Below are 26,375 nucleotides of genomic sequence, written 5' to 3'. Positions count from 1 at the left end.
CCAGCTCAAGAAATTCTGTGGGCACTGCTGTTTGCCGCTACAAAAGTCTAGATCATCAAGGATAACTCTACTCCCTGTTGTGGTACCTCAGCTTCTAATGAAGTCAGCCATCTGATCCTACAACATCATTCCTCAAAGTACAGCCTTCTGAATGTGGCATTTCTGGGAACTGCACCAAGATATGATAGCAATCACTGTATGTGTTGTTAGTGCCTGTGGCTAGATTTTGTCATTTGGAATACCTTGAGGCATAGGGTAATGTGGATATCGGGCAATTCTTGTGGTGATCTGCAAAGTCACAGTGAATCTAAATTTACCATGGCAATTACTGTTTGATAAATGATGTAGTCTTAGGAGGAGAGGACACCCTTCCTTCCAAAGGATAGATTATAAAATAATAGAAGTTATAAGGGCATACAAAGTCACCTTATACTTTGAAACAGTGTACAAACAAATACTGGCTCTAGTTTTAGGAATATAGCAAAACATAAGGTAAATTATCTTTTTTTTTCTTCCCCCCCCCCCCTTTTTTTTTGTTGTCTCAAAAGATCACTGAATAGTTTAAAAATGAAGGTATTCTGAAATGCTGTACCTTTGCCTAAAGCAAGCTAGACAAACAAAAAGACCCTTGGAATTCTCTCTACTCTCCCTTTCTGAAGAAAAGGCAATATTCAGGAGAACATGCTAAGCTATGTCTACATGATCCTAATTTTCATATCTCTGATGTTAAGCTTAAGTGACCTAATAGGAATTTTTGATTCCTGAATGTTGTTAAGGAACGTTTTGCTTTGAGTATGCTAGCACCTCAGCCTTAGTAATGCCAAGGGTCTGCATTTCACGGCTTTGTAAGCTTTCCTCTATAGCAGTAGCTTTCTTTTTCCCTTGATGTCCTCAAACTCTACGTCTTGTGTTGTTATTCTCAAAGTCTTGAAACTGCAAATCCCAACAGTTTTGCTATGGTAAGCACTCATGGAAACAACTCCCTCTACAGTGAGAACGGTCCTTCTTTTGTCCACCATCCCACACCAACTTTCCTCACCTTTTGTTTTGTAGAATTTAGTTCATAATAGAGAAAACCAAAACTTAGCACACGGAAAAATAGATAATAGGTATTTAAATATGTATTAAATATTGACCAATAATAAATGTTAATAACCAACATGCAACACTTGAACCTAAAAATTACCATAGTCCAATCAGCATTGATAGCATCAAGATTAGAAACAACCAGTGGGATTTTTCACATGGTCTTGAGTATACAGTGTGAAGGGAGAAGCATGGCCAAAAAAAAAAAAAAGAATCAGCAACCTTGTCATCTTCATTGTTTGTGCTTGCTGCACCAGAGAAAAACCTCAGAGAAAGGTGCTCATCAGGGACTCCCCACCACTGCCACTGCTTTTCCTGACCTGCCACTGGGGAGAGTCTGCCCTTTCCTTTCCTCTCTCTCATTTGGTTGCTATTTTTCTGGTATTTTCTGCCCAAAGTAGCATTAAGCATTAGATCACGCTAATACAACTCTGTGTATGTAAGCCTGTCCAAACACCCTTGTGTAAAAATACTTACAAAAATCTAGAATGAAAATTCTTTCCTGTGCCTCTAGGCTGTCAGCCTGGGAAAAAGAAAAGAGCTGAAACCAGTTTACTACTTTCAAAATTGTGGTGGAGAGGCCAGAGTGACTCCTGGCATGACTGTAGTTACACCCAGATCACAGAACCCAGAAGCATTTCCCAGTCAGAGTGCTGGAGCTATATCCTGATTCTGTATTTCAGCAAGACTTGCATCCTCGCCTTCTCCCCTCCTTCCCAAAGTGGCCATCTTGTGCACTTCTGAAGCAGGATTGAGTAGTATTGCAGGTCTGGGATTTTCTCAGACTAGATACCTGAAAACCATTTCCCCTCCTACAGAACATAAGCCAAATCAAAACTAAACGAACAAAAACAAACAAACAAAACAACAACAACAACAAAAAAAACACCTAGAAAGTAATTCCTTTGCTCCTCTCTCCCCCTCAAAAAAATGTGTTCTCAAAGATATATAAAAGACTTTGGAAAGCATGTAACAGTCTAGACACAGTCTAGATTCTTTATGTTTTTCTAATCTATTCTATTTATTTTTTTGTGAAAAATGTTTGGTTTTGCAAACAAAGACAAAATATTGTTCTACAAAAAACTCAGTTCCTCAGCAAAACTATTTATCAGTCTTCTTTAGAAAACTACTTCTCAGCTGAGATATCTCCTTATATAAAATTCAATGCTTACTTATTCATAGAAAGTATGTACTATAAATAATCAATCCTGGTGCATGTCAGAGCAGAAAAAGGAATTGGTATAAGGTAATAAAGTCAGTTGTAGGGGATTTTTTTCCTCCTCCATTTGATTATTCATCCTCCTGTACATGAAACTTCTGTCTAATCTGAGCCCATACTAGAAGTTAGCATGGATTCAGAATTTAAAACATTTCCACTTGACTTTAAATTCTGATAAAATAAAATCTTCCTTTTTTTTAATATATTTTTTGTATATATTGTTTATTTTTATTTTATATTTATTTTGCATTTGCTAAAGGGGGGAAATAAATTTAGAACATAAATTCATCTCTAAAAATCACTCAAGTTCTAAGCCTATTTACACATAGTAAAATGTGTGTCATGTTCAAGAATCACATTTTCACCACCTCCTGTCATTCACCTCTATCCTTGTCTTAACTTTTCAGACTCATAGTGTCAAGAAGGTTAATGCTGTTACATGAATTTGTGATGGACCATTTCACACACATTCACTAGGGCAAACATATATGGCTGGCTGGTAAACAATTTACTCCACAGAGAACAAGTTCTTCTTGGCAGAAAAGAGACCTCTACCAAATTAATACATTAAATGATGAGAAGTTAGCTGCAAAAAGAGGAGAAAAATCCTGGAACCTCACTATCTGTTTTTAAGCACTAAATTAATATCTCTAGATGCTCAAATATTAGGCACAGTGCCACTGAAGAGCGTGGTATAAAGCAATATAAAAACAGTGCTGATGAGATCTTAGTCATGTTTGTAATCTTTTAAATATACAGCTCACAGCAAGTGAAGAAAAATGGCTCTTAAAAGTGCTGATGTATGCAATATGTCCATTAAGAGAAGCCTCTTTATTAAGGACATGAAAGAAAGGCTAGTACTGTGCATACTCTGAGGAAAAACTGATTTCCTGGCTGCTTTATTTCTCACCAAAGATCTACTATTTTAAAGGACAATATTTTGGGCTGTGCAGAGGTACATCAATTTAAAAAAATAAAAGTGTTCCGAGAAAAGATTTGTAACTATGGAAAATAACTTAGATGTGAAATAATGGTACAGCAGCCCCTTCAAAGACTCTTTGGCAGCTATTACATTAACATATTTGAGTGATGTTTATGAGTAGGATGAAGATACATGTGAAGATACATTTTACTCTAATCCCTAGCCCCTCCATGTACCAGTGACAGAACCATCAGAACCCACACACTTTGTTAAGCCTGCCTTTATATAATCCCAGGTATATTTCTCCATATTCTGTATGACTTCTCTGCAAGACTAATTTCTCTGAGGAACTGCAGGTTAATAGTAAATTTTGCCATACTAGGGGAAAAAAACCCAAAACGAACAAACCCAACAAACTAAAAAAACCCCAAAATCACCAAAAAACCCCAATGTATTTGAAATGAAACAGAAAGGATGATTTATTATGATTCTTGGGAAAAATGGGATAAACCCAACCAAACAAATAATCCTAAATAGAAATATATTCAGTGATGATCCACTGGATATGGTTTCCTTTAAAAACCAATAGTGATATTTTAATAAATGCTTTATTTGGACAGAAAAAAATATTTTAAAAGATTATTCAGAAGAAAACAGACTCAATTTCAGAGTACAATCCAGGTCCCTATCGAATGATGATGATACCAAGCATCATATTTTTACCTTGATCCATATAGTGAACTTAATTCTAATGTATTGCACCCCCTCAGACTAAACAAAACTGTCATGTCCAAAAGCATCACCTCCTCTTGTAAGTCTGCCTTGACTTGTATCCCACTAATTATAAGCTCCCCAGAATCCAGTATTTGAACTGCCACTTCTCTTACTACTCTATTCTCTATGCTTTAGCATGTCCACTGTCCCTATGTGTCATCACTGCATTCCTATCCTTATCTTACATTCTCATATTATTTCTTTAGCGAGCGCCCTGTATTTGTTTGAGACTACCAAAACTGCAACTGACTTCTTACCACATCGCACTCACTCTTCTCTGTTACTCTTTTTGTATGAAAGTTAATCATATTAACCTTCTATTTCTTCTTTTGAAACAGGTAATCTGTCTATGACTCATTGCCTGTTTACAGTCTCTGACTAGGATGGGCATCTCAAGGTGATGAAAAGTAAGAGAAGGAAAACACCATGCAAAGGTAGGAATGATGAATAAGAGGAGGAGAGAATGGGTCATTTAAGAAGCATCCTCATCTTGCACAGAAGAACAGGTAAGAACTGGAATATGGAATCTCCTCAGGTGCAATTATGTGCAGCGCTTAGCTTTCATGTATTCTGAGGGAGAAGTGGTGCCACAAATGCTAACATTGCTGTTAAGAAACCCATGAATTTTCTTCAAAAATGGAACTGGACCATTTCTCCATCATCCTTATTGATGCCTTTGGCTCCAGTCAGTATTTTCTCCAACTTTATGTATTCTTTTTGCCTTTGGCTCCAGTCAGTATCTTCTCCAACTTTATGTATTCTGGTTGCTTTTGAATAAACCAGCTCTAACTGCTTTCAGAAAGCAGTGAAATACCAAGCCTAACCAAATGGCCACCCTCCAGGGGCCACAGAAAGATGATTCTGCAAAGCGTTATGGTCCAGTGTTCATTTACTCATATACAAAATGAAAGATTTATTTAGCTTCCAATTCTTATCTAGCTAATAACTAACAGAATTCAACACACTACCACTATTACAATCACTCCCATCTCCTGTCCTTTCTACAGCTTTGCTAATATAACTTCTACATTACTAATATAATTTCTATTTCCAGAACAAGAAATACTTCACAAAAAGGCACTCAAATTAAGCATAACAGAACTGCTAATGCAAATCACCAAAGAGATAATGGGGTTTTTGCTTTAGCTATTGAAGCCATCATCATTATATTGACTAGTATTACACCTTTAAATAAGTCACAAATGGAAGAAAGCACTTCACAGGATCTGGGATGCTAAGACAAATTACGTTACAGGAAAAGAAAAAAAAGAGAAACAAACAGAAAAAGAAAAACAACCAACTCGCAGGAAAGGCAGAATTAAAGAAAATGAAAGATCCTAACTACATGTTTTAATTTCACTTTTCTGAAGCCAAAACTCTTAGACAAGACAGATTTGGGCAGAAGGACACTTTACTGTAACATCTTATGTTCAAAGCAAACAGGGCAAGGAAAATACAGACTAGCAATTCTGAGGAGAAATATATATTTAATACACTGTAGTGCAAATGAGGATAGGCCAGCTAGCTATTCTAGAGGGGAAATACATTTGCTTGTGCTTGCATGCTACTCCATGACCCTATCAACTCAATGCAAGATAACAGTACATGCTAACTGCACCATTAACCCACTGCATTTCAGCAATATCTCACCTCTGTACCAGGTCAGGGCAGACAAATCAATATTGCATGCCTTTCATAGTCCAGTAGTATAAAAGTCTTACTGGTCCTTCTAATTTACTCTGTTCTTTAAATATTTCTGCCAGCTGACCTGCATTATCAAATTCCTAAGGCACTGTATCTGAAACATATGTAAAGATGACATCAAAGCAATATACACACTAAGCATTTACCTTCAAAATCCATAATCCACAGTTCAGCTACAAGATCTTAAGACATAAAAAAGTCAGATTAAACAAAGTCATGTATTTTCTTAATAACTATTAACCTGTTTAGATTGAAGCAGTAAGTCCACCTATCCTGTACTATAATTTGTGCACCTACACTAACACAAAGTATTATCACAATGAGCATGAAATTAATATGCTAGCTCTTCCCTAAGGAGATCTCCTTCAGCTCCGTGATTAATTTCCAGTTATGCCAACTGCTGTTATTTAATCTGTCAAAACCAGTGGATCTACATCATCTGTCCCCCAATTCACCACCTGCACATTGGAAACTAGACACACTGAACATTTCTAATGCAGGCAGCAGACCTACTGCTGGCTGTGTTAATACAAATTCACAGCCTCGGGCACCACAGCTCATCTGTCCAGCTGTGCATAATTTGCAGGAAGTTCTACTTCCCTTTACACCATTGTGTACTGAGAACTTATCTTTGCTTTCATGTAGATAATATAAAATGCAGTAGGCAGACATTATAATAATTGTATTAGTGATAGAGATACATTTGGCTTGGGAGACTTCAGCCAACAAATCAGTGACTATGTACCTGACTGAGAAGCAACACTGATTGATGAAGGTTGTCCTGAACTACTGCACTGAACCATCTGCTCTAAAGTTTGGGTGAAGGGTACATCACATACAGCAATAACTCGCTAGCTTCTTCCTCTGGTTGTTGCTAGAATCTTTTTTTATTTGCCTGACATATCCCATGAAAACCAGATACAGTCCTATTACTTTACAAACTTCAGAGAGAGTTTTGGTAATGGCAGCTGTACCAAAGATTCACATTGGTTTCACCTCTTCTTTCATAATTCCGCTGGAATCCAGGAGAGAATTTTTGCCCTTTTTTGTCACAATCACCTATAAAATAATACTGAAATCTCTCATCCCAAACTAGGACAACCGAACATTCAGGGAGATAACATAGTAGTGCTACAGAGCTAGTTTGGAGGTAAGGCAAAAACTGTCTCTTCAGCACAACCACAGCTAACAAGATGGCTGGATGGAAAGGTGTACAAACTGTGTGTACTCCATCAGTCTGGTTACTAACATGCACCCAGCTTCTGTTGAAAAGCAAATCCAAGAAACTTCAGGAAGAAATCAAGAGATTTCTATACAACCATTTGTCTTTATAAACAGAGTCACCAACAGAACGTGAATTGAGACAGTATATGCTCCTATATATTCAAGGATACTTTTCTAGTACACATAAACATCCACACCTATAACAAGCTCTTCAAGGAAGGGATGGAGATGCATCATTTTTCAGAACCTACTGCTTCCTTTTTTACTTTTCCAACAGAGGTTTGAAGACAATTTCCTTAGCAGAACTTAACATGAAGTTGGGAGAAAACTTTTAAGCTGTATGATGTTGCCAGTTCTATGCAAATATCCCATATAATTCTATCCAAATAGTACTTACTCATAGGACCTGACCAAAAGCCTTTGGAAATTAAGAGAATTTTTGTACTGAATCCAACAAGAACTGATCCCATGACACTAAGCTGTCAATGGTCTGTTAATGCCAGTCCTGTTACACAAGTCTTTTAATATTAATGGTTTATGCTACATCCAATAAGAAAATGAGTAAAAATTTCTTGTATGTTAGGCAGCACACAGCCATAACTTACATGGTCCCATATGAAAAATATACTAATTTTGTTTATTTGAAAAGACAGATCTGAAAATCATACACAGTAGGTCAGAAAAGGTTGAATCATATCTCAGAGCATAAATATATTCCCTATATCATTTTCAGGTAATTTGTTCTGTATATGCCCAAGTGTTTGAAAGAGATATTTAATAGATAAGTGATATAGACTGGTGGACTAAAATAAGTAAAGTAATAGAAAGGAAGAAAAGTTTTAATTTTTAGATATATAATTATACTATTGATAAATGTTGACTAATTCCCTGCTCTTTTTAATGGCAGAATTCTGTATAGTGTCTGCAAACAACTTTAACAAAATAAAAACTGACTGGTACATCTAGCTTAAGATTTACAAAAACCTTAAAAATTAAGTCTAAAATTAGGACCATAAAAGTCAATCTGTACAGAAGATATAGAAATAAACACCAAGAATTTGGTTCCATTCCAAATTTTTTATTTCAAAATGAGGCTTTGCCCTTGATTTATTACATTTGGATGGATAGGAAGTAAGGCTTGTGCATCTCAAAAGACAAAAGAATCACAAATAAAGTAATATTTGTTTGTTGGAATATAAAAAATAGGTATTTGGAGCTGATTACTGCATTCTGTTTTTGAATAAAAAGACCCACCAAACAGAAGAGTTACTGAAGTTCGTCCACTTACTTTCCACCAGATTTCAAAAGCATAAAAGAAATCCTGTTACAGAAAATGTAACTGTTTGAGCCCTGTCCATAGTACTTCTAAACAGGTTTTCTGAAAGAGGACTTGTTGCCATTAAACTGACTATTTTTTCACTAAGGGTCCAAACTGACTTTAAAACATAGAGAAGCTTGACCATCAACCTAGAGATGTCTGGAAACAGTATCACGGGATCACCACATGATGGCTCTGATCAGCATGGCCAGCCAGCCCTACTCAGAAGGAGAATTAACTTGACAGCCACACCACAAAGCACAGTCTCAAGAGTTTTAAAATCTATTTCTTCTTGGTCTGTACTGGGCCTGTAACTTACCTAGACACTACAGCAACAGGTGTTTTCAAAATAATCAAGCAGTTAGAGCACTTCAAGCAAGACTTCGGGACAGAAATCCTATTCATGATTGTCCTCTTCCATTCCTGGCTGTGCTAGCCCTCTCTCCTAAATGTCAGTAACTGCCTCCACTTGGAGGACAAAGGAAAGGTCTTACCTCTAGACTCATTTGCACTGAGCAGCAGCAGGCTATATATTTTTGTCTACTGCATTCAATAGATGCAAATCTGAAAGATGCTGTTAGATGGAAGTTTGCTACTATCAAATCATGCCACTACTATCTCATCTATTTGTCTATTATGGTGAAATACCAAACTGGTTTTAGTCTCAATGAGTTGTGTAACTACATCTCAAAATTACCTTTTTATTTATTTAAAAATAAATTAATATACAAGTAAATAAAAATCAGCTAATTCATTCTGTATATGAAATCATAACATCCACTGCAGAATTAGCTGTAATTGACTGCTGGCTACTCTAGGAAGAAAACCAAACATTTTATTCTACAAATCTCTTATATAGTTACATTATTATTAAAATACCACATTCTGTCTAATACAAAACTCAGTCTGTGCAATATTTTAAAATAGTCCCTCTATAAGCAATGAAAAAGAATAAATTTAAAGCAAGTTATTTGAATAATTAAATTTATGATGGCTATGTACTCCTCCCGTTTTCAGAGTGAATTGAATCAGTTCACTGTGATAGTATCAAATATTTTTTTCTAGTAAGAGTGCCATTCATTTTTGAAGCTTACCTCTCTTGAAAGGCTCAGCCTCCCCTCAAGTTGCAAATCTCACTGAGCACATAAATAACAGAGGAAAGACAAGCATGGAAAATCCTAACTCTCTACTGAAGCTAGTCAGTGGCATACACGTACCGAAATATGTCCTATGACACTGAGTGGTGTGTGGGCTCAGCATAGAAGACAGCCGAAAGAAAGAATCATACATTGTGACATCAGTGACTACAATTTATTTTTAGATTATTACAGTACAAATCTGAGCATTCCTAGCTAGGAATCGTTCCAGCATGTGGTCATGCATTCAGTTTGAATTAGCTATGACACTGGTAAAGCCCACTGCAGATCTCACAGGAAAAGCCAGTGTTCTACAAGGGCTGCTTCTATTCAGATCCTTACGCGAGCTACGCATGCAGGCCATAAAGTAACCCTGTTTCATATACAGCTTATTCATCCCATTAGTTTACATGAGTTAAAGAGGGATGAATTTGCTTGTAACATCTTCAGAAAAAAATTCCTACCTTTTAAATTAAACTGCTGCAAACTGTCTATAAATAATATTTTTCAATTTTCTCTTCTCTATCTTTAGATCTATTTTTAAGTTGTGAAAAGTCATTAGCATTATGTCCTATCTCATTGCAAATAATCTTCCAAGAGTATTGTTAATAAAACTTGGTTTTCCTCCACTAGACAGCAATGTGTTGTGTTTTTTTTTTTAATTCGGTCGGGGGTTTTTTATTGATGCTTTTTTTCTCTTTTTTCTTTCAAATCCAATCTGAGGACTACTAAAACAAACACAATGGGAAGTTAAGAACTATTAAAAGGTGACAGAGTTGAGTACATAACCTTGTCAGGTGTGAGGATCGAAATGGCTCACAGCATAAATGCTTTACAAACATTGCCTGGGAGCATGAGTTGAACAGTGACAGAGGACAGCTGCAGTTGGACATGAGAGACTTATATTGATTTGTGCAGCTCGTGTTTGTTTTGGTTTTAATAGATTAAAAATAAAAAAATAAAGACTCATATCCTTGTAATTCAGTGCACATAACTAACCAATCTTATTCATGCAGAAGAGATCTTGAATCTCGGTGACAAGTCTTCAAGTGACAGAATGACTAAATTATATGCTGGTTATATAGTATGATGCTTATTCCTGTCCTACCCAGGTGGAGCTGTTCTTTACACTATGTGATTCAGCCATCAAATAGCAGCATGCGTGTTTGAAAGGCCAGGAGGAGGCTGTATTGAGAACCTGTCAAAAACAAATGTGCAAACCTCTATGCAGCAGTCAGTAAATGTTCCTTGAATCACTCTTTTCTTAAGAAAAAGCAAAACAAGTCCTTTTTTCTATATGATATCTTTAATACAGAGCTTCAGTTAAACAGCTTTTCTTTCTGCCTCTTGCCTTCATCTCTACATGACAGGTCTTCAGCTGAAGGATGCCTATTAAGATTGACATTTTTATCAAATGTAAAAATTGTCAGGTGAATGATCTGGCCAAGAACATAGGATCAGCGACAAAGATGAAATATTTGTAAGAAGAAAAAAAATATATAGGCTAGCATGGCATCTCCACTAAAACCCACTGTTTTTTTCACTTGTCCTGATATAATCCAGTTGGACTGTTTCATTCATGCTCTTGAGACTTGATTTTGTTTGCTTGCATTGTGATGCCTTTAAAAGAAATGAGAAATCACTGACCTCTGCACTTTCCTGATCAAGAAAAAACATTGGGAATTTTTGAATTTACAGTCTACATGTTTGTGATACTTCACTGCATTTTAAAACAATTCTAGGCAGAAATGAAGAAAATACATTTTCTTGTCTTCATAAATACTTTCCAGTAGACACCAAACTTAAAGGCTGTTAAATTAAGTGGGGGCGAAAAAAAAGAAAAAAGAGATCTAAAGTAGTCTTGAATTAAATCCTTTTGAGGACCAAGGCATTTTGGATGCCAAACTACATTTCAGTTTTAGTATCTGGTACAACTTAATAAGTTGTACTTGCACACAGCATACCAACAATAATTGCATCTATATGATATACAGGCATATCAATAGGGAAAAGAGAGAGCAGTAACAGCTGTATTTATACACAAAGGAATAGTAATTTAAAGATGATAAAAATGAGTAGGTAAAAATTAAATTTCATTTTATATTATTCTTAGGAAAACACATGCCATCATAGATCTTTTTGTTCTGAGTTACCAGAAACTGCATGACATGCTTTCATATTGCCAGTCTCTAATGATTCATTGGGATATGATTCATAAGACAATGCATGCAACCTCTACTCAGTAGTATAAGCAAATAATATTTGAAATGTCCTGCCTTAATGCATATTTATATGGGTGCAATGTATATAGAAGCTTACACAGGTGATATTAATAGAATATCAAATGCCTATTTTGTAAGTAAAATGAAAATAAAATGCTTGGTTCATTTGACATACGAAATAGCTCACTGTAACAAAGCAAAGTTGTGTACTTATCTAGGAATTAAAGTTAGTGGAAATAACTTATTTTCTTAGAGTGACCGAAAATAGTTTAATTATTTAGTGCTAACAGAGGATTTAAAAATCTAATAATTAATAAACTTATTTTTTGTCCCATGGGATGTGGACTATTACCCTTCAGTTTACGAGATATCTAAATTAGCAGTTACGTTTTAGGAGGAGAAAAATATCAGAGATTTCAATTTTGGTGTAATGGCTTGTAAATTCATCCAATTATGCTTTGCTTTCTGATCACCTGCTTCTAAACATATGCATATAAGCCCTTAACATTATCAATTATTCAGAAATAAAAACCAGTCTGGAGTTTTACAGGCGTTTGCTTTCAACACCGATCAAATATGGCTAAAAAGCCCTTTTTTCTTTTCTCTCTTTTTTTTTTTTCCTTTTTTTTTTTTTCCTGGTGGTTTGTTTTTAACTGCAAAACACCTAAACTTGCATATGCCTTCCTGCCACCCTTGTGACAAGCAGCACCTCCACAAAGCCTACAGATGCCAAAAGCTGCACACAGGCACCTTGCACCACCGTTTCAATGGCTCTCATCCCCCCCTGCTCGCTGCATCACCGAGGCCACCACCGGCAGCCCCACCGGCCCATCCACGCGCTCAGGTGCTCCCCCGCATCGCACCCTGCCTCCGGCGGGGCTCTGCGCCCCAACCTCCAATGCCGCACGTCTTCCCACCTCCCCGCTCTCACCCGCACCCCAACCCGGACACCCACGTCAGCTCCCCTTGGAGCCCCGCTCTGGCCCGCCGGATCCCGCAGCTCCCTGCCGGCGGAGCCCCGCACGGCCGGCGGGCGCGGGACGGCCCCGCGGCGGGGCGCGCGGCGCTGCGGCGCGGCTGGGAGGGCCCGCACCGCCACCTGGCGGCCGCGCCCCGCCACTGCCCGCCCGCGCCCCCCGCGAACTTCGCTCCCCCCCGCGCCGGGCGCCTAAACCGGCCAAGTTTCCCGGCCGCGCCGCCATCTATTCTTAGCCCCGCTCAAGGCACGACGGCGGGACGCCCGCCCCGACCCGCTCCTCCTCCCGCGAACCCCTCCGCAGCGGCTGCGCGGGGGCGCGCCCTGTCCGCCCCGACCCTGTGCGCCCGCGGAACCGCGTGTGGGGGCGGGCGGGCTGAACGGCGGCTGCCGGCGCCCCCGCTCCCCCCCCCCCCCCCCCCCCCCCCCCCCCCGTCTGACGAGCGTCCATCACGGCCGCTGCAGCGGGGCCGGCCCCGCTCCCCGGGGCAGTCGGGGGCTGGCAGCGGCCTTTCCCCCCGGGAAAGGGGCAAAGCCACGGAGGCGCCTTACGCCGCCCGCCCCCGCCGCGGCTTTGCAGAGAAGCCGATTTACTGTCGACCTGGGAGGGGGGGGCGGGGGACGGTGGCGCTGCGTGTCTTGTCTTTTTTTCCTTTCTTTTCTTACCCCCCCACCGCCACCGCTCCGCGCACGCTGGCTCTCCCCAGTGCCAGTCCCCGCTCCATCACGTGCGGAAACCCATGCCCATCACAAAAGCAGGCATTTTACCCGAGCCCAGAAAGGAAAGAAAGAAAGGAAAATAAGAAAAAAGAAGAGGGTTGGGAAAAAGCAGGGGGGGAGGGGGGGGAAAGAAGGAAACCCCACCACGGAATAGCTAAAACCAAAGCGGGTGAACCGCTTAATTCAAGAAGAGCCAAGATTTCCTCTGAACAGCCGCCTCCCTTGTTCTGCCCCCAGCCCCCGTCCCCTTTGGCTTTGCTGTGGTTGTGGTGGTGGCGAGGGAAGCGGTTAACCAAAAACCTTCGTGTTGGGTTTGTGTTTCCCTGAAAACCACAGGCGCACACAGAGCATGAGGTACCGCTCCTGCCCCTCTCCGCGCTTGCAGAAAACTGTAGCTTCGCTCTTTCTCTGCCTGTACTGCAGATATTTTTCCCTCCTCTCCTCCACACTCTTCTGTTTATTTGGCTGTAAGGCAGAGCTACTTTGTAAACATCTCACACAGAGCCCCAGAGCCTTTCCAAATAGCTGATTGCAGCAAAATGCCTCCAAACAAATTATGGTGCAAGGGGGATATCGGGGACGAGACCGAAGCGGATAAAAAAATAAACAAATTTGCATATATATGCATATGTGACAAGGAGATCGCGTATGATGGTGGAGATGGCAGAAAGAAAGTATCGCTTTATCATGATGGGAAAAGTAAAAGCACAGACGACTGCAGCAAACTGCTCGCCCTTTGCCACAGTACCAACTGCAACACCTCTCCCTTTCTCCCCCACCCTCGCCGGGAAAAAAAAAAAAAAAAAAAAAAAAAAAAAGGGGGGGGGGGGGGGAAGCAAGAGAAAAAAATGAAAATGAACACTCAAACGGCAAATCCAGTACTCCTACCTTAACACTGGAATAGCTGCAGAGGCATTGGGGTCTTTTTTTACACAGCCAGATTCTTTCAGGAAATCCTCTCGGGCTATCATGCAGCCGGGATTATTCACACACGGTTCCTGCTCTCCTTTTTGGAATCCAACGCGATTCGCTTCTCCAAAGGAATGCAAAGACCACGAAGGGGGAGGGGGGGGGGGGGATCAAAAATAACAACAAGAAAGACAACAATACTGGATTTGAAGGAAACTCGTGTTCTCGGTTGTAAGCGAGCTACATTCAAACGGAAAATTCATTGCAATCGGTGCGAGAGGGAGAGTTGGGTCTGCGAGTAGGAGCTGTGATTGCCTATGCAGAGAGCCCGAGCCGGGGAGAGACTGATCTGCAAGGCAAGGCGAGCTGGGAGAGAGAGGGAGAGGGGGGGAAGCGAGCGCGAGAGAGGGGGGAGAGAGGTCCAGGCTGTACCAGGCGCTCTGCTCCTGCTATTGGACCAAACTGAATGAAATTTACAAAGCCGGCAGCCAATCGCTCTCCGCAGTCGGCCCCATCACTACAGAAACCGTATCTCCATCCACAGCCTCTTGCGAGGAGCGGCGCATCCCGGCGCGCGGCAGCGGCGGAGCCCGGCCGGGGCCTGGGGGGCCGAACAGGTGGGCATGGCGCGCGGGGAGCGGCCGCGCCCCGGCCCCGGCCCCGGCCCGTGCGTGCGGCGGGGGAGCCGCGCCGTTCGGACAGCCGGTGTCCCCGCTCCGTGCACGTACGGCAAGTGCAGTCTTTGTTAACCCTTTGAAGCCGCAGTTCCTACAGTGCCAGCCTGTTGTTACCATATTCGCCCATATGCATTTACATGGAGCTAACAGTATAACTGCATACCGGCCACTGAGGCATTTTGTTCTTGTTCCCCTTTCTCCCATACAAAAATAGCAAAGTAGACATTTGCCCAGTGCCCAATGGTTTTAAACATTTTTTTTTTCCCATAAGCAGACCAGTTATTTAATGTCCATGTTTTAGTTAGCTATCCGCTCTTGTGAAGGTCAAGTGTAAGGGCTGAAAAGGGGGCTCTGTGGTTATTGCCAAGTATTACAACACAGAGTCTCTGGTTCACTTCCTGTGTATAATTTCAGGCTGAGGGTGCTGTAGCAAATAACATGCTCAGACCTCCAACAGATATGTCCTGTTTCACTCCACAGCAAGTTCCTTCGATCATTTTAATAACAGCACTTAACATTACCCAGAGCACGAGACCTCACAGTGACACCAGGTAAGGATTGACCAAGTTATCTGAGAACAAAGCACAGAAAAAAATAAAGGGGTCTTGAAGATCTTTCCATAATTTGAAAGAAAAACCATATTCATGCCTCGGTAAGACTTAATGCCACAACACTTAGACTTGATAAGCTGAGTCTTTGACATTTTCAGATGTTGAAAAAAAAAAAATAATCAACAGCTTTTCTTTTCTAGATGCTTTTTTTCTACTACCATGTAAGATCCTAAGAAGAGAGCAGATAGTGCTTTGTTTTCTCAAATCTGAATTCTGGCTGTGATATTTGACCTATCAATCACTTCTACGCTCTCCTGTTTCAAGTGGTAATGGAATATATATAGTATCTGATTTAAAGATACCATCTAGTAGACAACAGTAGGCCTGTTGTGTGTCTGTTCTTACATAGGGTTTTGTTAAATGGTATGAAGGATACTTCCTTCAGTATCACTTAGGGAGGTGTGTTTTGGTTTTGAACGTTGTAAATCTAAGTACAGGTGTAATTCACTGACTTAAAACATTTTAAGCAATGCAATAGCTACATTAAACTGTTAAATTATTTGTCAGTGAAATAATTATTTTTATATTACTTAATTATACGTTTTGCCTTACTTATTTTAAGTGACTTTAGCAGCAGGTGTTCATGCAAGTGAATTTTACTGCTTTTGTTATTTTAATAACGCACCCAGAATGTGCAACCAATCATATTGCTTGACTGAGTGAACATTTTGACACATTTAGAAAAGATGTCATCTTGCACTGCCATCTGTCCCAAATTTTGCAGGACAGTCTTTTTATTTTGATGAGTATGTCATGCATTTTACAAGATAAATTTGGAGGATATTAAAGTATGCACTAGTTAATCTGAATAATGATCTCCCACCTGTGTTGTAGTATCAGGAGGCAATTTATTACAGGTTACCAAAGGATCATTTCTAATGCCTGCAACTAATGCTTGCAACTATGACCAAAATATTCTCAAACACAGCAGTAAAGCTAAACTTTCCATAGGCTCTACACAAGTATATGATCAAAGGATTTAAGTAAAAGGCATTTGGTCAGAACAGAGGAATGCACTTTTCTCCTCTTACAACTTTCAGAATGCTAAATGTACAATTGGAAGCTGTGGCTTATTTGGGAGGGTATCTGCAGCAAACCACTGCATATTTATAACTGCAAGCAGGAGTCCAGGAACAATCATTCAGAGACAACAATGCCACTTGCAAAGTAACACCATTGCTTCTTACAAGGAGGCATTGTATTCTAGTATTAACCCAACTTGACTCTACTTGTAAACAGTGAAATCTAAAGAAATCACAGTACATGACAGTGTGACTGAAGACAGGCCAGACTCTGCTGGGTTCCATCCCATGCAACCTCTTTTTGTGTCCGTCAAGCTGAGGCATGATTTGGTCTCCCATGTCCAATAACTGCAAAGTTTCCACAGGTTAATTTCTAAATCAGATATAGTGAGTTGCATATTGATGCTCAAATTAACAGCAAGAAATTATAACTGAAAGAAAAAGAGAAAAAGGAGGAGGAAAAAGGAAAAGAAAAAAGAAAAAAAAAAGAAAAAGAAAAAAGAAAGAAAAAGAAAAAAGAAAAAGAAAAAAAGAAAAAGGAGTGTCTCTCAAATTTTGTTTGTTTTGGTAGTTATTCATTCCAAAAAATTTGTATTCAAAATGCAGACTTAAAGCAGGACAAGAGGGGCTTTCTACAACTGCACGAACAGCAATTGACTCTTTACTGCTTCCTGTTGTCTGCTTGGTCTTCTTACTCAAATATTCATAATGCCAATGGACTTCCATTCCCTTTTGTGCAAGGATGAGCCAGTATGGTCCTAACACACTTTATGCAGTTGGAGGGATATTTCACTAGTTTCATGGTGCAAAAGGCTCATGTTCAGTGGAGTGAAATCCACAATGAATCTACTCAGGTCCCTGAATGAGCTCACTTGCTGAATACAAGGGTGATAATACATAGTAGGCATAGTGTTTTGTAGACTTCAAGTAAATCAGAACTGCAGAAGAAATCCATGCCAAACTGCAGAACAGAAAGGAATTCAAAGGAAATAGAATGAGTCCACCAGGTCCACCAAGTAAACAGGACAAACCCAGAGATGATTTTGAAATGAACATGCAGAAAATTAAGATTTGGGGAAAATAGTAAATACTTCCTAGTTGAGTACCCCCAAAATGCTATTTACTAAATTTCAAGAAAGAAATTTTTTTCCTATGTGGTTTATCTTCTTACGGCTTGCTGATAAAATAAGTTGTTGATCTGTAACTATTTTCACAGAAAATTACACAAATTAACAAAAATACTACCCACAAAAATCACATATATATTTTCAAATTTAAAGTCTTTCATTTTTAGTAAAATCAAATGCTTACTCTACTGCTGTTTATACTACATGCCACATAATCAGACTCCCACCTGCATGGCCAATATGATAATTTCAGAGTAGCGTACTGTGAGACCTAATACTCACTACAGCTTCCCAAATGTACAATGTTTGTCATGATATGTGCCTGACTTTCTATTTATATTCTGATTGCATTCTCCTTAGCATTTTTTACTAAAAAATTTAGTGTGGTTTTCTCCAAAAAGTGCAAACCCAAATCATTGTAGACACAGATAACAGCACAGAAAGATCACTTCAACTATTTAGGTCCTTTTTTTAAACAGCAAAGTACAGGAATATGTAGTTACATACCTTCTGAGATGCAACCTTAAACTTCCTGAAAGAGATAGAGATATCAGGTTTAATGGAGCCAATATTTCAATCCAGAAGGAGTGGAAGCATCTGCTGGGCTTTGGACTTTCTTGTGTAATTTCAAAGCTGGAAGAGACCATTATAATAATCTGCAGAGATCTTTTGAATCATTTAGGCTATTGCTTCATCAGTTTGTTTTTTTGTTGGGTTTGGTTTTTTTTGTTTTTGGATTTTTTTCATAAAGCCATCTAGTTACTGTTGAAATAGGTATGTGGGTTGTTGGGTTTTTTTGGGGGGTGGGGCGGGAGGTGAAGTAAATATTTCATTTTGTGCAGGTGCTACAACATCTGAGTAAATTTTACCAGTACGTAATTACTCTCACTGTCAAAATCACATTCCTGAATTGTCTCAGAAAATTGAACTTCACTGTGACTTTGTCTGTTAAAGAGCCTTTTAGTATTAACTTCTTTTTGCAACTTACATACTTCACAGATCATGATTAGTCCACCTTCTAACCTTTTCATTGTTGAGATAATTAGATTCTGTTTTGTTAGCATCTTACTACAAGTCAGGCTTTCCAGACTATGATTCATCCTTACAAGGCTTTTCTCAACCTTCACCATTTATCAAGATCCTTTTCAAAATGTTAACTCTGGAATAGGATATGGAATTGTCATTGATGTCATATCAATGCAGTATTTTACTCCAAACTCTCATTTTTGTTTTTACAAGGATCACATTTGGTCTGAGCTGGGAACTCATGTTCCTAGTTACTAATCATCATGTCTACATTTTTTTTCCCTGATTAAGATGATTCTCTCATCTTAAGATGTGACCTATGTTCTCAGTTTTAATACAGGTATCACTCTATAATGAGATCAATTTATAACGCATACATCTTTTCTAACATCTATGGAAAGCTGGTTGGTTGCCATTGATATTTTTCATTATAGATAGCATTTGTAAACTTTTACTGCAATTATTTAATGTTGTCCTTGAGATTCTTACTAAGATCTCACATGCTCAGCCTTTGCTGATTTTTTCTACAACAAGAAGTGAGTAATAATAATAAAAAGCTAATACTTGTGTGATCAATATCTGACAACACCACAATAGCAACATTTCTGTAGCGTAGTGTCTTTAATCTTCAGAATATCTCTCAGACACAAACGAGTTAACCATTAGATTAATGTATATTTTCATTTTGCATGTTTGGAAACAGGCAAAAAGGATATACAGTGTATTTCTGTGCAATATATTTTAGACAGTTGAAAACTTGCTCTACCCATGCAGTTTGCCCATGCAAACCACCGCATCTAATCAACACAGCACAAGGCCTGAGGTGATATTTATAACTATAGTGATTCAAGACAATCCCTATGCATACTCCCAGCCAACAGCCCTATTGCCGTTTAGCTCTGTATTTTTGGAGGACAGACCCTTATATTTTCTGTATTAGGCACTGTACAGGTACAGTGCCGTCAGGCTCCTTGAGTGCTGTGGTAGTTCATGTGACTAATAGCATTAAAAAAGCTCCTACCACAGACAGACAAAATGCTGTCTTCATTAATAATAAGCCTGATTATTCCCTGTGCTGTAAGATCAGCCCATTTTTTAAGGGTTTATATGGTTAGATTTTGCTTCAGATAAATACTTTTGGGTTATGTACGGTTCACATTGACACTGAAAGTGCAGTTTGCCCTGCATACCTGTAGAAATCTTGATTTGATCTTGACAAATGTAGTCTGGAACTTTCATTGATATGAAAGATTGAGCTAACCAGAGGCTAGTTATCCACCCCTGCTTCCATTCTCTTTTAGATTAGAATCAAAGTGCCTTGGAGTCAGAACTTACAAGCTCTCTGTAACCTTTTAAAGCGCTACACAGACCGATGAGTTATTAATATTAGAAAGAATTATTTATAGCATAATTTAAGGATTACAGGAAAGCATATGCCTAACACCGTGTCAGAAACAAAAAGCAGTTTACTGGTGTATATGTACAACTTAAACTGCGCTTGAATAGCACAGGAAGGACAGCAGAAATATCATTAAATGAAAGCAGAGAGAAATGAAACACAGTCCCTAAATACCTAATGCTAATGTCACAGCTCACATTCACCCACAAGACGGCTTTCTTCAGCAACTTAAATTTTATCTACAACCACAACATTAAGGATCTGGATGTTCAAAACCAAACATAATAGCTCTGCAGGTAACTCCTTTGACAGCTGGTGGCCTCTAAGATGTTGCTTACAGACCTGTGGACTTCAAAAGAATACTATAGCTGCAAGCTTCAAATGACAAGTAAGTTTTCTGCAAAAATCATTCTTAGAAGTTGTTAGAAAATCTCCTGCTTTTGGACTACAAAGAGAGATAATTAAAAGATCAGAAGTGTTGGAATTATTTTCCTCTTTGCAAAATAATTACATAAAAGATAGTCTCGGTAGTAGGTAGTGATATCTATTTCCAAATGCCTTTCTCACTGGATTACATCATTCATGCTTTTCCTGGCCAAAATAATTTTGTTTCTTTTGCTATCCAAAGTACAGTTTCAGCTAGAATGTGGAGAGTGCTTTCTACCTAAACTAACCTCTATTATACTGCAGTCTTTTGAGAATATATTTTTGAAACTCCACAGACTGATGGAGGCATTGAATCCAAGCCTCCTATCTTCTCTCACTGAATGCTTGAGCTAAAAGAGCTATTATATAGCAACCAGGCAATTCTGGAAGCATTAATGTACCTGACAATGACTTTCATAAGACGATCTGGGTATGCATAAATATTCTTTGAAATGCCTCAAGTATCAAGCCACTTACTAGACCAAGGTATGAGATCCCCAAGCTATGAGAACACTGTCAAGTTTTACCTGTCAGCTGAGCCACCTATTCATCAGCATGTTGTTAGCCCATCCCCAATGTAAGGCAGTTTCCTTCACAGTTTCTGTGTGCTTTACCTTGTAATTAAAAGATCTAAAGCATTTATATATAAGCACTAGTGAAACTAGCTCCAGTGCCGTACCACTGCCAGAGATCATCATTCCCTGAAACTGAATCATCAGAAGGAAAGTTTGTATGTGTGTTAACCACTTAGTATAGGCAACACACTAGATTAAATGAGCAGTGAATAGGAGTTTAAACTAACCTGTAAGAGAAAAGGAATATTTGTTCTGCCGCACTGGCTGCAAGGGTGTCTTCAGCAGCAGAACAAGAGCAAACAGCTTGGGATAGGGGAATATGGGATAGGGGAATAATGTCTCAAGCTGTGGCTGCTCCAACTGTTTGCTAAGTGAAAGAAAATCAGAGTGCTAACAGACCACACAAGCTCAGCCAATGTGAGGTAGCTCATTAAGCCACAGAAATTTGGTGACATTTGTTTGGTGCCCGCAGCTAATGCTCTGGGGTTCTGGCTGGGTTTAGGGAGAGTTAGGTACAAGATGGTCATGCTGAGTGGGTCTGGGAAGACCAGAAAAGAACTCCCCAATCTAAATAGGAAGTACCTCATGAATTTAGGTACTTACAGTACAGGCAATCACTTTTGAATAACAACTTTACAGGAGTCTGGCCTCCTCAGAAACACTGCTTCAGTGGTGAGCCATTTAAAAAACAAATTATCTTAATTTCAGGTATGAAAAGACATAAGATCGGTCGGCTTAAGAAAAACAGTTTGAACAAATAGCTGACATAAATAAACAGATGAAAGCCACTGAATGGGTTAAATTTGTTATGTCCAAGTTGCTGCCAAATCTTCAGCTAAGAACAGGAAGTTTATTGGCAATTTTCTGAAAGAGGAGGAATCCAATGATAAAATGTGAGCCATTTGTCTTCCCAGCCATTAAAGGAAATTCACTTTAAGGATGTTTCTGGAGTGGCTGCTGCTGCTGCTGCTGTGCCCATTATAATTTATCAGTGTGTCTACTGGTAGTATTATCATCAGTAGAGGCTCAGGTGGACTTCCATTACTGCTATCAAAGTCCTCATTGGTAAAATATTCCATTGACCTAGACAGGATCTATCAAAAGCTTTGAAAACCTCATCTGCCATGGGTATTTTTTCTGCTAATTATTTTCAGCAAGTTTGTAAGATAATTCCCCAGGATGAGTTATCTAGGGAAAAGCAGCAACAACAAACATTTAATAAATAAAACTGTGTCAGTCACCATCATGTTCATTTATTTATAGGTCATATCCTTCTCAGCCTTCATCTTCTTGTGTGACATTTAGAACATAACTCTCTGGGAGAGATATTTTCTTACCTATCTCCACTCAGGTGCTAACTTTGATAGGAGTCTTTGGATACCATCACGGTACACATGTTTAAAATTAATATGGGTATATGTAATAACTATAACTAAGCACACTTATTTAACCATGTGTTCCATTAGTTTGATGGCTCTGCTGCTTGCTTTGACTTAAAGCTGTGTTAAATTCATGCCGAGTAATGAAAAGTCAATCTTGCTTAGTTTCTTTGTCTTATATAGCTGCACAAGGGATTTCCAGCCACTCCAACCAGTCTTACTGCTTAGTAGTCAGCTTCATCAGGGGCTCACCTTAAATGCTTCTATGCAAACATATGTAGCATGGGGAATAAACGAGTGGAGTTATGGACATGCACATGCCCGCAAGGCTAAGATCTTATTGGCTTCACAGAGACGTGGTGGGAGGGCTCCTGTGACTGGAGTGTTGGAAATAAAGGATACAGGCTCTTTAAGAAGGACAGGAAGGGGAAAAGAGAAAGAACTGTCACCCTCTATGTCAGTGACTTGCAGGAGTGCTCAGAGTTCCACCTGGGGATGGATGAGGAGCTGATCAACCCGGAGTTTATGGCATCTGCTACAGGCCACCCAACCAGGAAGATCAAACACAAGGCAGATGGGAGCAGCCTCACATTCACAAGCCCTGGTTCTCATGGGGGATTCAACCACCCTGATATCTGTTGGAGGGACAGCACAGCAGGGTATAAGCAATCCAGCAGGTTCCTGGAGTGTTTTGATGATAATTTTATTCTCCAAGTGGCAGACTAGCTAACAAGGAAAGGTGCTATGCTACACCTTGGTCTCACCAGCAAGGAGGGTCTAGTGGGGAATGTGAAGCTAAAGGGCAGCCTTGGCAGCAGTGACCATAAAATGGTGGAGTTCAAGATCCTTAGGGCAGCAAGGAAGGCACACAGCACACTCACTACCTTGGACTTCAGAAGAGCAGACTCTGCCCTCTTGAGGGATCTGCTTGGTAGAGTACCATGTGTTAAAGCCCTGAAGGGAAGAGGGGCCCAAGAAAGCTGGTTAGTATACAAGGATCACCTCCTTCAAGCTCAGGAGCAAACAAAACAATGAAGAGGAAGTCAGGCAAAAACACCAGGAAACCTGCATGCATGAACAAGTAATTCCTGGACAAACTCAAACACAAAAAGGAAGTCTACAGAGGGTGGAAGCAAGGACAGGTAGCCTTGGAAGAATACAGAGAATTTGTCTGAGCAGCCAGGGATCAGGTTAGAAGGCTAAAGCTCTGATAGAATTAAATCCAGCCATAGACTTCAAAGACTTATGCAAAGCATATGACACTCCCTTACAACATCCTTATCTCTTAACTGGAGAAACATGGATTTGACAGATGGACCGCTCAGTGGATAAGGAATTGGCTGGATGGTTGCACTCAAAGAATCATAGAATTGTTTATGTAGGAAAAGGCATTTAAGATAATTGAGTCCAACCATTAACCTAACACTGCCAGGCCCACTACTAAACCATGACATCTACACATTTTTTAAACACTTCCAGGCATGGAGATTCCACCATCTTCCTGCACAGCCTGCTTCACCACCCTTTTGGTGAAGAAGTTTTTCCTATTATCCAATCTAAAAACTGCCCTGGCATAGCTTGAGGCTGTTTCCTCTTGTCCTGTCAGTTGCTATCTGGGAGAGACCTACCCCACCTGCCTACAGCCTCCTGTCAGGTAGTTGTAGAGAGTCATAAAGTCTCCCCGTGAGCCTCCTTTTCTCCAGGATAAACAACCCCAGTTCCCTCAGCTGCTCCCCACAAGACTTGTTCTCTAGACCCTTCACCAGCTTCGTTGCTCTTTTTTTGGACACGCTACAGCACCTCAACGTCTCCCTTGCAATGAGGGGCCCAAAAATGAACACAGTTCAGACAGAGTATGCTATTGGCCTTCTTGGCCTCCTGGGCACACTGCTGGCTCATGTTCAGCTGGCCATCAGCCAGCACCCCCAGGTCCTTTTCTTCCATGCAGCTTTCCAGCCACTCTTCCCCAAGACTATAGTGGTGGGTGCAGTTGTTGTGACCCAAGTACAGGACCCAGCACTTCCCAAAGAGTAGAGGTCAACAGCTCAATGTCCCAGTGGAGACCTGTAATGAAGGGGGTCGGTACTGGGACCAGTGTTGCTGAGTATCTTTGTTGGCAACATGGACAGTGGGACCGTGTACACCCTTAGCATGTTTGCCGATGACACCAAGCTGTGTGGTACAGTTGACACACTGGAGGTAAAGGATGCCATCCAGACGGACCTTGGCAGGCTTGAGAGGTGGGCCCATGTGAACCTCACTAAGTTCAACAAGGCCAAGTGCAAGGTCCTGCACCTGGGTCAAGGCAACCCCCAGTATCAATTCAGGCCAGGCAGAGAATGGATTGAGAGCAGTCCTGAGTCAAAAGACTTGGATGATCTGGTAGATGAAAGCTCAATATGGCCCAACAATGTGCACTTGCAGCCCAGAAAGCCAACCGAATCCTGGTCTGCATCAAAAGAAGCGTGGCCAGCAGGTCAAGGGAGATGATTCTCCCCCTTCTACTCCACCCTGGTGAGACCCCACCTGGAGTGCTGCAACCAGCTCTGGGGCCCTTAACATAAGAAGGACATGGACCTGTTGGAGTGAGTCCAGAGGAGCGGCACAAAGATGATCAGAGGGCTGGAGAACCTCTTCTATGAAGACAGGCTGAGAACGTTAGGGTTATTCAGCCTGGAGAAGAGAAGGCTCTGGGGAGACCTTCTAGCAGCCTTCCAGCACCTAAAAGGGCCCTATGAGGAATCTGGAGAGGCACATTTACAAGGCCGTGTAATGATAGGACAAGGGGAATTGACATTAAACTGAAGGAAGGTAGATTTAGGTTAGATATTAGGAAGAAATTCTTTACTGTGAGGGTGGTGAGACATCAGAACGGGTTGCCCAGAGAAGTTATAATTGTCCCATCCCTGGAAGTGCTCCAGGCCAGGTTGGATGGGGCTTTGAGCAACTTGGTCTAGTGGAATGTGTCCATGCCTGTGGTAGAGCAGGTGGAACTAGATGATCTTTAAGGTCTCTTCAAACCCAAACCATTCTATGATTATGTGATTCTGATATGTCTACACATGTGACAGCCTGGGAAAATGGGGGGACGGATACATATAAGACTAGACAATCTAAAAAAAATCTCCTAATTCTTTGTCAAACACCACCACAGACAGTGTTCTTTACAGGACTGTAAATTAAAAGATGCATTGTATTATCCTTTTAAAAAAGGTGAACTGTGCAAAATGCCACCCCTAATGACAGGCCTAGCTGGTCGTCACCTGCCCTTCCTGACTTCATATTATTAATAAAGCTGTAATATTAACTGATATCTTATTTGCATTAACAATTACATTTATTGCAGTTTCATCCCATGAGGCTTAGTACAATCACATAAAAAAGGCAGTGTCTACCCTGAAAGCAGTTATTACACATATTTAATATGACAACTGGTGGATGCAGCAAGTGGAAGCACAGATTGTATAAGATTATAGTAAAAACACTTTTGAAAAGTGGTAAGCAACTATTACAGCCATCACCTACAAATTTATTTTTAACAACAGAGTGATTTTTGGCTCTCTCTTTTCCTTTCTCCCAACATATCATTGCCCCTTTTAGCACTTATTATTTCCTTGTATGGTTGTCAGTCATTCCATGCTGCCAGCAGGGTGAGTGAAAACAATCTGCTATGATCAAATGCAGTTGCTGTCTCTCAGCACCCCTTGATCACTCACTGGACTCAAGAGAGAGAGGTGAAAGCAGTGGATTTCTATCACTATTTGACATGACTCACAAAACATTTTGTAACCCACTGCTAGAAGTGCACTCGTCAAGACCAAATTTGGAAAAAACTGCAGTTTGCCTCAACTTCAACCAAGTCAGTTAAGTTAGCAAGCTGGGAAAGAAATGCTATATTCTGGACAATATTAACAGAGTATGCA

At 40.2% G+C, this 26,375-nt stretch overlaps 1 protein-coding gene across 2 annotated transcripts in view; it reads right to left on the bottom strand.

The window, feature by feature from the left end:
• Window positions 1–14,591, bottom strand: part of NLGN4X (neuroligin 4 X-linked) — a 188,842-nt gene extending 174,251 nt beyond the window's left edge. For both annotated transcript variants that reach the window (XR_005826201.1, XM_040582805.1), the window contains exon 1: window positions 14,190–14,591. The gene's annotated coding sequence lies outside the window, so the exon portion shown is untranslated. The remainder of the gene's footprint in view (window positions 1–14,189) is intronic.
• Between the last annotated feature and the right edge of the window lie 11,784 nt (window positions 14,592–26,375).

This window comes from Falco naumanni, chromosome 2 (assembly GCF_017639655.2).
Source record: "Falco naumanni isolate bFalNau1 chromosome 2, bFalNau1.pat, whole genome shotgun sequence".
In the NCBI taxonomy this organism is placed as follows: domain Eukaryota; kingdom Metazoa; phylum Chordata; class Aves; order Falconiformes; family Falconidae; genus Falco; species Falco naumanni.
Note: the sequence above shows the minus strand (reverse complement) of the source record. Positions and strands in the feature narration are given on the sequence as shown.